Source organism: Lactuca sativa, chromosome 5 (genome assembly GCF_002870075.4).
Source record: "Lactuca sativa cultivar Salinas chromosome 5, Lsat_Salinas_v11, whole genome shotgun sequence".
NCBI classification, from domain to species: domain Eukaryota; kingdom Viridiplantae; phylum Streptophyta; class Magnoliopsida; order Asterales; family Asteraceae; genus Lactuca; species Lactuca sativa.
The window spans coordinates 40,059,144-40,072,289 of record NC_056627.2 but is presented as its reverse complement, the minus strand read 5'-3'; the positions used below and the strand labels follow the sequence as shown (position 1 = coordinate 40,072,289).

At 42.9% G+C, this 13,146-nt stretch overlaps 1 non-coding gene and 2 pseudogenes across 1 annotated transcript; 1 reads left to right on the top strand and 2 right to left on the bottom strand.

Moving 5' to 3' along the window:
* Positions 1-1,002: 1,002 nt before the first annotated feature.
* Positions 1,003-2,447, top strand: LOC122197865 (putative cytochrome c biosynthesis ccmC-like mitochondrial protein; annotated as a pseudogene).
* Positions 2,448-8,996: 6,549 nt separating this feature from the next.
* LOC122198222 (ribosomal protein S4, mitochondrial-like) lies at positions 8,997-10,006 on the bottom strand (annotated as a pseudogene).
* A 270-nt stretch (positions 10,007-10,276) lies between these two features.
* On the bottom strand, positions 10,277-10,349 carry TRNAK-UUU (transfer RNA lysine (anticodon UUU)). Its single transcript has one exon. It is a non-coding gene; the product is annotated as a tRNA-Lys (tRNA).
* Between the last annotated feature and the right edge of the window lie 2,797 nt (positions 10,350-13,146).

The window sequence follows — 13,146 nt, the reverse complement described above, 5'->3', positions numbered from 1 at the left end:
TAAATTGAATTGAGTCCCGATATCCTTCGAAAGTAACTTTTGATAACCTTTTTTCATGCAGAACAGAGAAAGGTTAGTCAGACTGAGGGCGGAAAAAGAAGACGTTTTACTTTTTTTTTGTTTCATATGCTCTTGCGATGTGTACCTGATACAGAGAAATCTTTGCCGCAGCACGAAGCCGTAGTTCATCCAAAGACTACAATTCCATACGTGACAGACAGAATTCAGGAAAGCTTTAAAGGTAACAAGGTAGTTATGAAGTCAACAGAGATGCGCGGGTTCCATTCCCTCTGTCCGGAGGGCTTTCGCTTTATATTGAAGCCCCTCAGTGCCCGTACAATCAAAAAAATGGAAATTGAATTCAGTGATTGAGATAGCGACAAGTTAAAGCTGAGAGGATGCACCCATTCCCAAAATCCACTTTAATTAAAGCCTTTTTGAAGGCATGAAAGTTTGCATTTTATCTTTTCTTCAAGCTTTCGCTTGTATTTTCATAGACGAAGTTTAGTAATCACTCTCTAGTAAAGGCACTCGATTAGTTGGAAAAAGCGCTCTTCTTTCCATTTTATGTGATTTGAAGATAGATATAGATAGAACTCGATCGAACTAAATGCTTTTCGTCTTATCGTATATAAGAGAAAGGTTGCTTTTAGGAGTGACCTTTCTCGATTTCAACAAAACAAGCCGATGGTGATCTCACTTTCGAAAGAGAATAGAAAGCATACTGACTCTGACTGCTATCTACGATGTGATCAGGGGGAATAGCGCAAGGGCTTAAGTCATCAATTCAAATCCTATCTTTTTTTCGGTATGCCGCTCCGCGAGCAAGGAGCGAATGACAAAGATATATAATAAAATCATGGCTTCCTTTTTGGTTTCATTTTAAGTCCTTCTTATTTTTACTATTTTAGCAACTTTGCTAGAAGTAAATCTTCTCAAGTGGTGTTTTCAATTCTTTTATTATTTAGTGTTCGATTTAGAGTTAAACATCCACAATGATCTCCTGTTATTACTTGTCTTGGTTTTGGTTTTCGTCTCACGGATCTTGGTTCGCGCTTTATGGCATTTCCACTATAATAAGTGTAGGAATTCATGGGTACCTGGGATCACTTGGACCATTTCCACTCTGTGTTGTCTTCTTGACCTTTGCTCTGAGTGGTTGGTCGAACACGCAAAATGTGCAGGAGAGGAGGGTTCCTCAAATGCCCAACTCGATTTGGACTTAACTCTGCGTCCGCCGGGACCAACAGTAGAGGAAATAGAAAGGGAGCTTTCCTCTTTTCTTTCTTCCTTTGGAAATAGGGGAGTAACCTCAAGTGTACTCAAAAATACTAAGATTAAGCTACAATTGGATGTCGCGTCCCCCGCGAAGCTTTTGAAGATCCGAGAACTTCTGCAGGATCTCCAAAGCAGACCGGTTCCTGCTTTCCAAGCGAGAGATGCTTTAATGAAAGCTCTCGCCCGACGGCAGAGGGACCAGACGCGTGATCCATGAGCTTGGCCACCCAACTTCGGCTCTACGAACTAACAAGGGGTCAGTCGCGAGAGAGAGAAGGGGTGGTCCAGCGGGTAGGGGGGATCGTCAGGGGGAGCAAATCGATAAGTCCTTCGAAAGATAGCGCTTCTCGGAGAATTTGGTGTCTTTCTATTTGGAAACAAAGGACCATAAGTCTTATTAGACACTTCGTCTTTATTGTTCCACTAGCTAGGATAAAATTATAAGATGTCCCTTGCATTATTACAACCTTCGTTTTTGATGTCAAAGACCAGAAGCTACGCGAAAATTTTCATTGGATCTCGGTTGTTCTTAACAGCGATGGCTATTCATTTAAGTCTTCGGGTAGCACCACTAGACCTTCAACAAGGTGTAAATTCTCGTATTCCTTATGTACACGTTCCTGCGGCTCGGATGAGTATTCTTGTTTATATCGCTACGACTATAAGCACGTTCTTGTTCCTATTAACAAAACATCCCCTCTTTCTTCGCTCTTTCGTAACCAGTATAGAAATGGGTGCTTTTTCTACGTTGTTTACCTTAGTTACTGGGGGGTTTCAGGGAAGACCTATGTGGGGGCACCTTTTGGGTGTGGGATGCTCGTTTAACCTCTGTATTAATCTCGTTCCTTATTTACATGGGTGCACTGCCTTTTCAAAAGCTTCCTATCGAACCGGCTCCTATTTCAATCCGTGCTGGACCGATCGATATACCAATAATCAAGTCTTCAGTCAACTGGTGGAATACATCGCATCAACCTGGGAGCATTAGCCGATATGGTACATCAATACATGTTCAGTTCAATCGCTACTGGATGCACTTTTTATATTCAGTTCAATCGCTACTCACGAAATTGATACATATAGCTCGCCCTTATAGCTTATGGGGCATTTCACTTGCTCAACACTCGTTCAAAACATCCACTCTTTCTTCACTCGCTAGGGAAAGTTAAAGGATAGATGACTTAAAATCCCGCTTAGAGATCGCAAAACTATAGTCAGAGTAGGAGTTCCCATCCGTCGAGGCCTCGTTTTACCCGCCCTTGGGGCTGGAACTGATTGGTTGCTTGTTGTGACAGCCAAGGTCTGAACATTGTCCCACTTCCCTCATCGGGTTCCTCTCTGTTCATCATGGGGTTGTTGGGATAAAGGTGGGTTTGAGACGCGTGGGTACTCTTGATGCGAAAGGATATGGATCTAGAAGCCGAGATCAAAGCGTTAGTTCAAGATAAGAGCCCTTACGAACCAAGGCTTCTAAAGTTGCCGGAGGGTCCATGATCAAGAATGGCCTAAGATGGTCAGAAGCATTCCTAACAATGCTAGCCACAGCGGAATACTCCAGCAAAACGGGTCGCCATTTCGCAGAATCGAACGCCCTAAGAGGAAGATTTCATTTTCTTTCTGTTTCGTGGAACGAAGTTGATCCATGGTCATCGGGATGTCTATGTGGAAAGAGAACCTAACCTGAAGAGTCATTGGTTTTCCAGGTTGGAAAATGAAGTAAACAACTCAGGTGGACAAGAGGCGAACCACTCAGCTGATGAGTCAGCTATACTTTTTTAAAAATAGCCTAACGAGGAGACGATCATAACCTCTGAGCTCAAAGATGGAAAGCAGATTCCTTTTTTCAGGTTTTGCATAGCTTCCCAAGTGCCCGGATTTCTTTTTGGGTTCCGAGAGGTAGAGTAGCTTTAACATTAGGGTATGGGATAGAGTTCGAGTGAGGCATCAACCATAGATTGCGGAACATTTGAGATGCTTCCTTGCGAACGCCAACGGAGTCTGTACTGTAACTCAACCTTCTCATCCATGGAAGGATTCCTTATTCGATGATAAATGTCAATCGAGGGCACCCTCATTTCCAGAGAGAGAATCAGGCTACACAGAAGGGGGAAAGCCCTCCTACTGAGCAAGATCATTAATTAATATTAATAAGGAAGCACTTAACTTAGGGCAGCCAGTCTCACTTCACACAGCACAGCGCCTTGCTATTTCCATTCATCCTTGTAACTTACTGAAGCGAGGATCTCATGCTATCATTGAACGGCTACCGAACCGCCATACTCAGGTAACCGGTCTAGGTTCCAAGTACATCAACACCCCATAGCTACTTAGGGCCGCAACACAATAAGCCTTTTCGCTCTAGTTGGGCAATGCAAGGAGGCCTCTTTCGCCATTCTTTCTAAATGAGAAACTTTTATTAGTTCAGTTCGGTATAACATCGATGAGAGGATAATTTTTTAACAGAAGCATATGATTGCCCCTCAATCGCCAGGTGGCTCGCTCCAGGTGCATGAGTAGCTTTGCTGGCTCTTATAGCGGCCTCTTTCAGTGGTTCTTGCTTGCTCTTTAAAGCTGATCTGGTGCTGTCTCATTCCTTCAGTTTGTTCTGATTCCGATGAAGGATACTATATTCCGCATACACAACTACATTGCTTGGTGGTTCAAAATGGAAGTCTAGGTATCTGCTTAAGTGGTCTGCTCGTACTGTTCCAAAAAGAGTTGCGCTGACAGGCGTATTTTAAAATGTGTTTCCAGGCTCACATATCTAAATTTCAGCGAGATAGGGTGCGGATAGGTGGAATGGAAATTCCACTCCAATCCCTCTAATGGATCCCCGAAGGAGACGGGTGCAAATGGAATTTCAATCAAAGGCGCTATGACCACTGAGCATGCCAACAAGGCAAACTCATAAAATCGTCTCCTGTCCCAGGTCACTGAAAAGGAGATACTCGCAGCTGAGCTCTCGTCCCACTCCTGCTGCCAACTTCATGATAGAACGACCATGCGAAGGGATACGGATAGGCTGCCCTCCCACACATAAGGCATTGTGTTACACCTTAAATGTCTGGATTTAGCGTTACTGTCAAGCATCTCATTCACTACTAAAAGAAAGGTATGGATATTCTGCTTGAAAGCTTGACGAAGAAGCGTAAGCAAAAAGCATATTTTAGGAAAGAGGTCCAGGTAGCTCAGCTGGTTACAGCTAATGAATGAAAAAACGTGTGTGCCGATTTAGATTTCCCGTCTTAAGCCCCACCTCGGTAGCTCAGCGGTAGAGCGGCCTCTTGTATAGTTCAACAGGTAGTCGGACGTGGGTTCAAATCCCGCTCGAGGGAAAAAACAGAGAGAGCAGCGAAGGGGCCTTTCCTCGCTTCTGTATTTTTTTTTTATAGATCAGTTCAGTCTATAAACAAGCAGGTGATTTTTATTCGGGAAACTGTAAACTTTTGAAAGCGAGCTCACCCACTCTCCCCCAATGGTTAAACTCTAGGATCTGATTTGAATTCCATATTAAAGAAAAGTAGACATCTGCGGCCTAAAACTACACGAGTGGATAGATTTACGGCTACTACTTCCCGATCTTTGTGAACGTTCATTTCAATAGGATATCTCGTTTTACTAGCTTGAATATAGAGAGAGGAATAATGGTAACGAGCCAGACCAGATGATCTTCAAAGACATCCTTCACTGATCGATTAGATGAGAGAGGTCATTCAGTGTAAGACCTAAGGTAGACGAACGGTTCACTGTCAGTGGTTCCATACGTCAATCCCATCCTGAAGGAGCTAATGGAAGCCTGAATTCAATATGAAAGTGGGCTCTTCCTCTTCGATTCAAGCAAGTCGACCATTGAATCTATTAAACCGGGCCGCTTCTTCCCCCTCCGCAGGAAGACTTCCTTCTTTCCCTTGCCTGACTGGTTATCTCAAACCGGCATTCGAACCCACAAAGCCTAGCCACACTGCCATTATGCTATTAGCCCTACGCCTAGAAAGCCTCAGTTACAGACTAAACTTACCTATAGGAGGAGGTTTGATTCCATTGCCATTTACTGTTGCATGCGATCTTTACACCGAAACCCCCATCTATCCAAGCCTAGTAAAAGGAGAATCAACTGAAAGAAGAGAGAGCCCCCTTCCCGTTGTTGTCTCTAACTAAACCACCACCAGTACACTCTTCCACTATAGATGCTGAAAACCTGATTCCTTCCCAGGATTTTCTCTTCTCCCTGACTTCCTAGTACTCAACCTAGAGATGAAAGAAGTAAGAACCCCCTCTTGTCGCAAAATAGTAAATTAGGTTTAGTTGGAAAAACAACTATAAATGACCACTACGAACGAAGGATGCAAGTCCTCTCAACAAACTCCATATCTGCAGAAAAAATGCCACTATTCTCAATTCAATATAGTAAGGCGTTTCTAATCTTCCTCGCAGCAAGACTTCTGAAAGCCAGTTGCTAAGAAAAAGATTAGAACAAGAGGGCTCTCGCGATTTTGGAACTAGCTTGACTCATTCCACCCGGGGTGAACGAGAACTAGTTCATCACCAACATGCTTAACTCCTAGGACTTTTGGGATTTAATACTCTTACTCTTTTTGACCAAAAGATGGTGAAGAGAGGAGCTAGATAGAAGTAGTTTTTAATGAGGAGAAGGAAATCTGGCCATTAGTTAAGTCATTTTTTGTTTGGTCATAAGTTGGTTAGAGAAAAGTAATTAGTTCAGTTTTAGGCATACACTAATAGTAGGTTACGATTCAAAAGAAAGAGAGATTCAAGCCAATCGACCGACTAAGAGGACTATTCAAACTCTAAAGTAGATGTTTATGCTCATATAGCTGCAAAATGACACTTGACCTATTTCCCTTATAGATAGACATGGAAATTAGAAAGTGTCTATCTTATATAGCAGTCAAATGAGACTTTCACTTTTCCCTTCGTAGAGCAGATCATGAATTGAAAAAGTTCTATCTGGGCAAAATGCTAATTTTTTTATAGATTTCCGGGCACCAATCCCGACTTCTCCCGTTGCTATAGTATAATAAGTGATAGGCGCCTACCTTAAAGTCACCTATCGACACTCAAGCCTGTTCATCCTGTTTTCTTTCCTTTATAAGATTGGAAGAGATAGAAGGCTCTCCTGTCTTTGCCCATTGATAGATATGCCTGAAGTACCGGAACTCTCTCCCTTAGGGCTCTCTTTCCGTAAGCCGGTGAGGACTGAGGGATCTACTGAGACTGAGGCATCTTCGCTAGCCGATCTGTCAGTTCTATAGGGTATGAAGCTCTTTCCTAGTATTGGGTTCAGGAATTCATGCTCGCAGGTAAAGAGACTAAAGAAACAAGAACATAAACAGTCTCTTGAAAGAGGGGAGCATTTGCCCATTCTATGGTACATGAGCTCCTCGTCCAACTTACTGTCTTCCGATTTCATATCAGTTACAAGCTTGTCATTTCAATCACTTGCTACCTTTAAAGGAAAGCAGTCCGCCCATTGAATCGATTAATCTAAGTCCCCTTCCAATAGAGTGAACGTGAAAGCCGGTCTATAGTCCACCATGCTAATGGAATGTCAGTGACACAAGTAGTAAATTCATTCGTTGACAGGAGCGAGCAGAAAGAGGGAGCGTAAAGAGGGTCTTATCATGATGGCCTGCTTTCCTTTCTCCTGTTGCAGTAGACTACAGTCTTACCACTAGAATAGAAAATAGGTCCAAAAGCAGGAAGCACAGTCAGGAAGGTAAGTTAGAACTCTTTTCTGAATTCCTATCTATAAAGTCAGGCTTGTCTATACAATACAACAAAGTGAGGTAAAATCATTAGTTAGGCTAGTGGGAAAAAATTACTCTATTTCCGTCTTTTGAAAGAAGTAAGGTGTTCTTCCTTCATCCTCCATCCACACTACGAGGGCTGACCGGAATATGTTTGGCTGTTCAATAGCCAATTCCATTTCGGTTCATTTTGGTATGCTGGGAAGATGAAGAGATGAACTTTAGAATTCAGTTACAGAGAAATTCAGCAAGAAGCTTTCAGGTTGGAAAGGTGCCCGCCCTATTAGGACAAGCTGGTAAGGCCTTGTTTTTAATGAAATCCACTCTTCAAAGCTTGCCTTTATTCCCTCCTTGTCCGGGGTCCCGAAAGGAATGGCTGGTAGGATTGAAGGAATTCGGACGAAATGTCCATGATCTGGTGTTGGAGGGAGAGACAGAATTCATCTCATCGCATGGGAGAAGGCTCTCCGAAGCTTCGATTTGGAGGCTTGGGCTGGAGCTCTAGCTAGTTGGACTAGAAGCTAGTTATTCCGGTCTACTTGTTGGGCAGGCCAGCCCTCCTTCATCCCTTCATTCCAATCCATCCAGACTACTATGGCAACCCGTACTAATTGCCCTTGCACTGATACCGGTAAGGGGAGCGTCGGCCAAAAGATAAGGGGAAAAATCACACAGACTTCTATACAGGGGAAGGACCTTATAATTATAAGAAAGGAAAGATTTCAAAAAGCAGATTAGGTACTTCCAACAGGAGAATAAGAAAGGAAGAAATAAGAGTGGATAAAAAGGGAAATGGAATTCTTCACAAAGGCAGGGAACGTAGGGGGGACAACACTAAGAAATCAGAAAAGGGGTCAAAGGAAGGGACACATCTTGATAGGGCAACAACCGGGTATAGGATATGGAAAGAGATCAACATGTTTTCTCGAACGAACAGATTTACACCGTCAATGACAGCGCACCAAGGGAACCACGGACGATCACGGCAAAGGCAAGCACGAATGTTGCTGCCTATGAGTCCCATCCAAGGGAATCTTACACTGCACGCAGAGAACCCCTCTCACTTTAGACAGAGAGGGAATGATGATGGGTAGCCAAACCGTGAGGCGAAGAACTCAACCGCTATACACGAGGGAGCAAGTGGAAAGAGTAGAGCAGAACCTTGCCGTAGAGAGGGTCCTAGAAAGGTTAAGAGTTCTGCACCGGTTGGAGTGGAATAGGAATCTAAAACAGAATTCGACCAATTGGCTTTAACGAACCTATTTCATTAGAATGATCGAAGAATCCGCTTATCTATAGAAAGAGGGTGAGAGAATGAGAAATCACTCGACTGTTAAGGAGAGGAGGGGAGAGTTCGACCGCCCTAAGCCAACTAGAACGGCAAAGAAGAGTTATATTCAGCGACCGGTAGGGAGAGGAGAGGATGGGAGGAGAGAACGTCGACCATAAGGGAGACAGCAGTTACTTCGATGTGAGCAGAGTGCCCATTTCCTTACTTAGACTAACCTTCGTTTAGAAAGTCTCTCCCCTCGCTCCGACTCTTCCCATACTAAGACTTTTGTTGATATACCTTCGACTTACTTCCTATCTCTACCCTTGATCCAAGGTAGCCGAAGGAGGGATTTTTACTAAGCTTTGCTGAAAAAAGTTGCAAACTTAAGTTCCGAAACTTTAGTCTTAACTTCGTTTAGTCAGAAGAACTTAGAACGGCGGTAACAGGGCGAAAGGCAAGGTCACATCCTGCCGTCATAGCTTGCCTCCCATTGCTTCGTATGAGACAGAAAAAAAGAAATATAAAAAGAAAAATGGAAATAGTGAATCAAGATATAGACTATCCTCTATCCGGATAGATAGGCCCCTATGAGCGACTATGCTGATCTTTAGATGTTTTGGCCATGTGCGTTTCTGCTAAGAAGAAGAAGGTTTGGATCTTTAAACCTTAAGAGGATGCTATCGAATGTGCTCTTGGCGCACGTGAGGGATGTGACCTATGTTAGGTCCATAAGATAGCACAACTTTTAGTGTTATATGATTCACCTCCGAATAATGAGTAGATAGGGAAGAGCTTTTTATTTTTCTCTTCATAGAAGACTGATGGGTGGAGAAAGAGGTCAAATTACTATAGAAAGAAGAGTTGTAAACTATAGGACTTATTTTTCTAGTAGTAAGATTTAGGGTTTTTTCATTCCTTCTCTTCGATAAGAATATCGATTTGAAATGATAAAAATGCCTCTTTATTCTCTTGTGCTCAGCGAAAGAACTGCCTAAGCATACTTTTTCGGATCCAAATTTCTTTGTTCTTTCTAAGTCCTCGTCTTGCATAGAAGAACGCAACTGTTGCAAAAATGGGTCTTTCAGTAGTAGGCGACATCCCCTCTTAGTTTTAAGTAAACGGAACCATTCCGTTTTGGTTCTTCTCCACATTCTTCCCGGGCTATCCAGGAATTTTCCTATGATTTTAGAAACTGAAATTTCGATATAGAAGGATCTCCTTATTTCTGAATAGATTAGAGTATCATTTTCTTTAAAAGATACGAAATCACCTTGGGAAAATTGAAAAGAAGTAATGCTGACTATTACATTATTAACAAAAGCCTTCGATGACTTATCGGTTGCCTTGCTTGAGGAAGAGTTTCACTAAAATGGAGACGAACCAGAATAATGTCCGATCTTGTTTCTGGATTGAGTGGAAAAGGGATATATGAAGTTCGTTTTGTTCCTCTATGCATCTCTGTGATGGGTAAATCTCCATGAAAAAGGGGCAACTTTCGTGTAGTTTGTAATTGGATGTAACTATTCAGATTTTTTCGAGAATAAATCATTCTCTTGATAGATCTCGTCTTGTTCCTCAATCTTTGAAGAATGCGGCGTTGTATTATTGTAAGTTTCCTGTTCCAAACATTTCCTTCAATTAGATGACAAGTTTTAAATCTTAATGCGGGCATTCCTCCCTTACATGCATTTGCTTGCAACAGATTCTTACTAAGACCCCATTGACACGGTCTCGGTATCTTCACTGTTGCCTCTCTTCTCAAAGCCCTTCGAGAGGAAGATGAATGTCAATGTGCCATTTTCTTCTTTCCCCTACTATTTACTCTTCTCCTTTACTGCACACTTTAGATAGATGTTTCCATCCAATCAAAGAAGGCGAAGCGCCTCTAATCTAAAGGCCAAAGAGTGCTCTTTGCGCTACTACGCATCCTTACTCATAGTATAGTGCAAGTTAGGTTTGGGTATAGCAGGACTTGAACCTGCGACCATTAGGTTAAAAGCCCAATGCTCTACCAACTGAGCTATACACCCCAAAAAAGATGTAGTAGTAAATAAGGATTGGTGCGGAAAAGAAAAGAGGTCGGCCCCTCTTCATCATATTAAAGGGGCGCGACTTTGTATGAGGCTCGTACTGCAGAGCAAGCGAAGAAAACATAAGGGCACGGGCTAGCACTCCTACAAGAAAACGGCCTAGCTAATGCGCCTATTATTGAAAAGTCAAGGATATTGAATGATCGATATGAGAAAGAAGCGCTCAAGCATTCGAAGAAAGCTGGCCTTACTGAACAAGCACCTTTCTTAGCTTAGTAAGGTTGCTTGTTTCCACTCTTTGAAGATTCTATCTACAAAAAAAGGTCAACGGGGGGGGGGGGGGGGGGGGGGGTACTAAAATGGCTCTCATTGACACCATCTATGAGAAGGTGAGGCCGTCTTTATTTCCATCCGCCATACAGTTTGCCTTAAAGCCTTAAAGATGGAGAAGGGGAGGATCAGTTATCTATGTAATTACGGTCTTTGTTGGCCGGGGCGAGCACTCTCTTTTCTTTGTAAAATTCCGTCTTACCAAACAAGACTGACTTCTTACCAACCCGCGAAGGGTTGTGAGGCTGGACCAGTTACGAAGAATGAATCTATATCTGTGCACGGAAGGGCCGGCGGCCGCTCAACTGTTCGAGTGCAATGCAGTGGTATTGGTTCCGATTCGACAAAGGTAGAATGCCTGGTCGAAGGTCCAGTACAGTAGGTAGCAGGCGTGTTCGTTTTGGCTCCCAAGCGAGAATGAGAAAGAGGCGATGCACCATCCTTGCTGCTACGTACATTGACCTTGACTTGACAGATTCATCCAATTGAACCCAAACTCAAAGGAGGACCACAAGCTCGGGGCTCAACGAAAGAGAAAGTCTCGACATTAAGAAAATTGGGTTAGCTATGAAAGAGGCATTCATTTTTTCATGAATATTCATAGCTGAGTCTACTAAAAGAGGGACCAGCTCATCGTAGTGATTAGAGGACACCTCTGATCGTTCACCTCTAATGTGACACGTTCCTTCCCAGTTTGATCAACAGGATCAGTCGGCTAGAGAGCGGGGCTATTCTTCTTCCGAGGAGACAAAGTAGTCTCTTGTACTGACCGAACCCTCAGTTCGGAGGTCTTCGTCAACATGTTACGAAGCTCCAGTCTGGCGGTCAACTTGATGTGGGAGAGGCATGAGTGCAGTTCGATCTTGTGGTGTATTCCTTTGTAGTGAGTAGGGCCTCTTTCTCGTTGATCAGTTCGCCTCCGCTCTATTGAAAGGTCTCCATTCCTACGGCGGTTTTGTCAATGAACCCGTGGATAAGTAGGCCTTTCTTGCAGACCGATCTTCTGCCGAGTTCCTTCCTTCGTAGTCAAATCTGATGATACGCTTTGGCGATGTTACCTACCAAAGAAAAGGCCTGCTAGGTGATCAAAATTGCTCAGGTCAGCGAGGACTCACTCACCTACTCCTTATCTAATACTTTCTTCTATCTACTGAATTTAAAAGGCGACCCACCGCACCGGGCTATAAGATAAGAGACAACTGTTGTACTACTTGACTGGTAAGAAAGAGCTTCCGTAAGAACTGAAAGACTCTTGTATGTACGGTAACCCTATCTTCCGCTACTGGTAGACTGTTGCACATAAAGGCCGACAGAAGCAACCTTTCTTAGCGCGCTTTTCAAGCGCTTAACTTCTGCTATAAAAAGGCGACAAGGCCATAAAGTAAGTGAAGTTGCAAGCCTAAGCCAAATAGGTACGAATGAAGTGACGGCCCTTTTAGAGAGAGGGGGCGGCTTTCTTGTGGTAGTCATTGCGAACATCTCTCCTCTTCTCTTAGCGTGCACAGTTTGCTTACGCCTTAGGCACATCTATCTTTCTTAGTTTCATGCTGGCCTAATGAATTAAATATGAATAAAAGTCAGTCTTTTAGTAAGCGTATATAAGCAGCTGTTTAGTGTATAAGCAATTCTTTAGTGGTCGCACCAGTACGATGGAGGTTGGTTGAAGATGATGTTACGCGGCGTTCAGAACCAGTCTTGAAGTGAATGAATTAGAAAGAACGAAGAAGTAAGGAAATGAGATGACTCTTTCTTGAACTATATTATAAACAGACCTTCCCCTCCACACAAATCACAAGTTTTTTTCCACTCCTCTCATATATCGTCGTAACGCCCTTAATGCTAGGTTTTCAAAAAGACTTTTCATGTCATTCCCATTTAGGTCCGATTCGGATCCCTTCATTGTTTCCTTTTCCTTCTGCACCTTTTCCTCGAAATGAGAAAGAAGATGGTACACTTGAATTGTATTATTTAAGTGCTTATTGCTTGCCAAAAATCCTACTTCTACAATTGGTAGGTCACCGGGTTATTCAAATAAGTCGTGTTTTCCGTGGTTTTCCCATGTTACAACTGATGGGGTTTGGTCATAAGAACATCCTATGTGCTCATACAAACCCTAATGCTTGGATCTAGGTTTCTCTATTGTACATGCAATATATCCAAGACTATAAACCCTAGATCTAGTGTATGATAAACAATATAACATATAATTAGGGTTTAGATCATACCTTGATTGTTATATAGCAATAACAATCCTAAATCCTTCTTGTAATGACTTTAGAAAGCTTAGAGTCACAAATGTCACTCCTCTAATGGTTCACAAACACCAAGAGCAAGAGGATGAAGAGGAGAGAGAGGATGGAGGCTGCCCTAAAACGTGTGAAACCCTAGAATGATGCTTAGCCACGTTTTTAGGTCATAAGGGATCTATATATATAGAGGAGGCTATTAGGGTTATCTAACAAGGAAA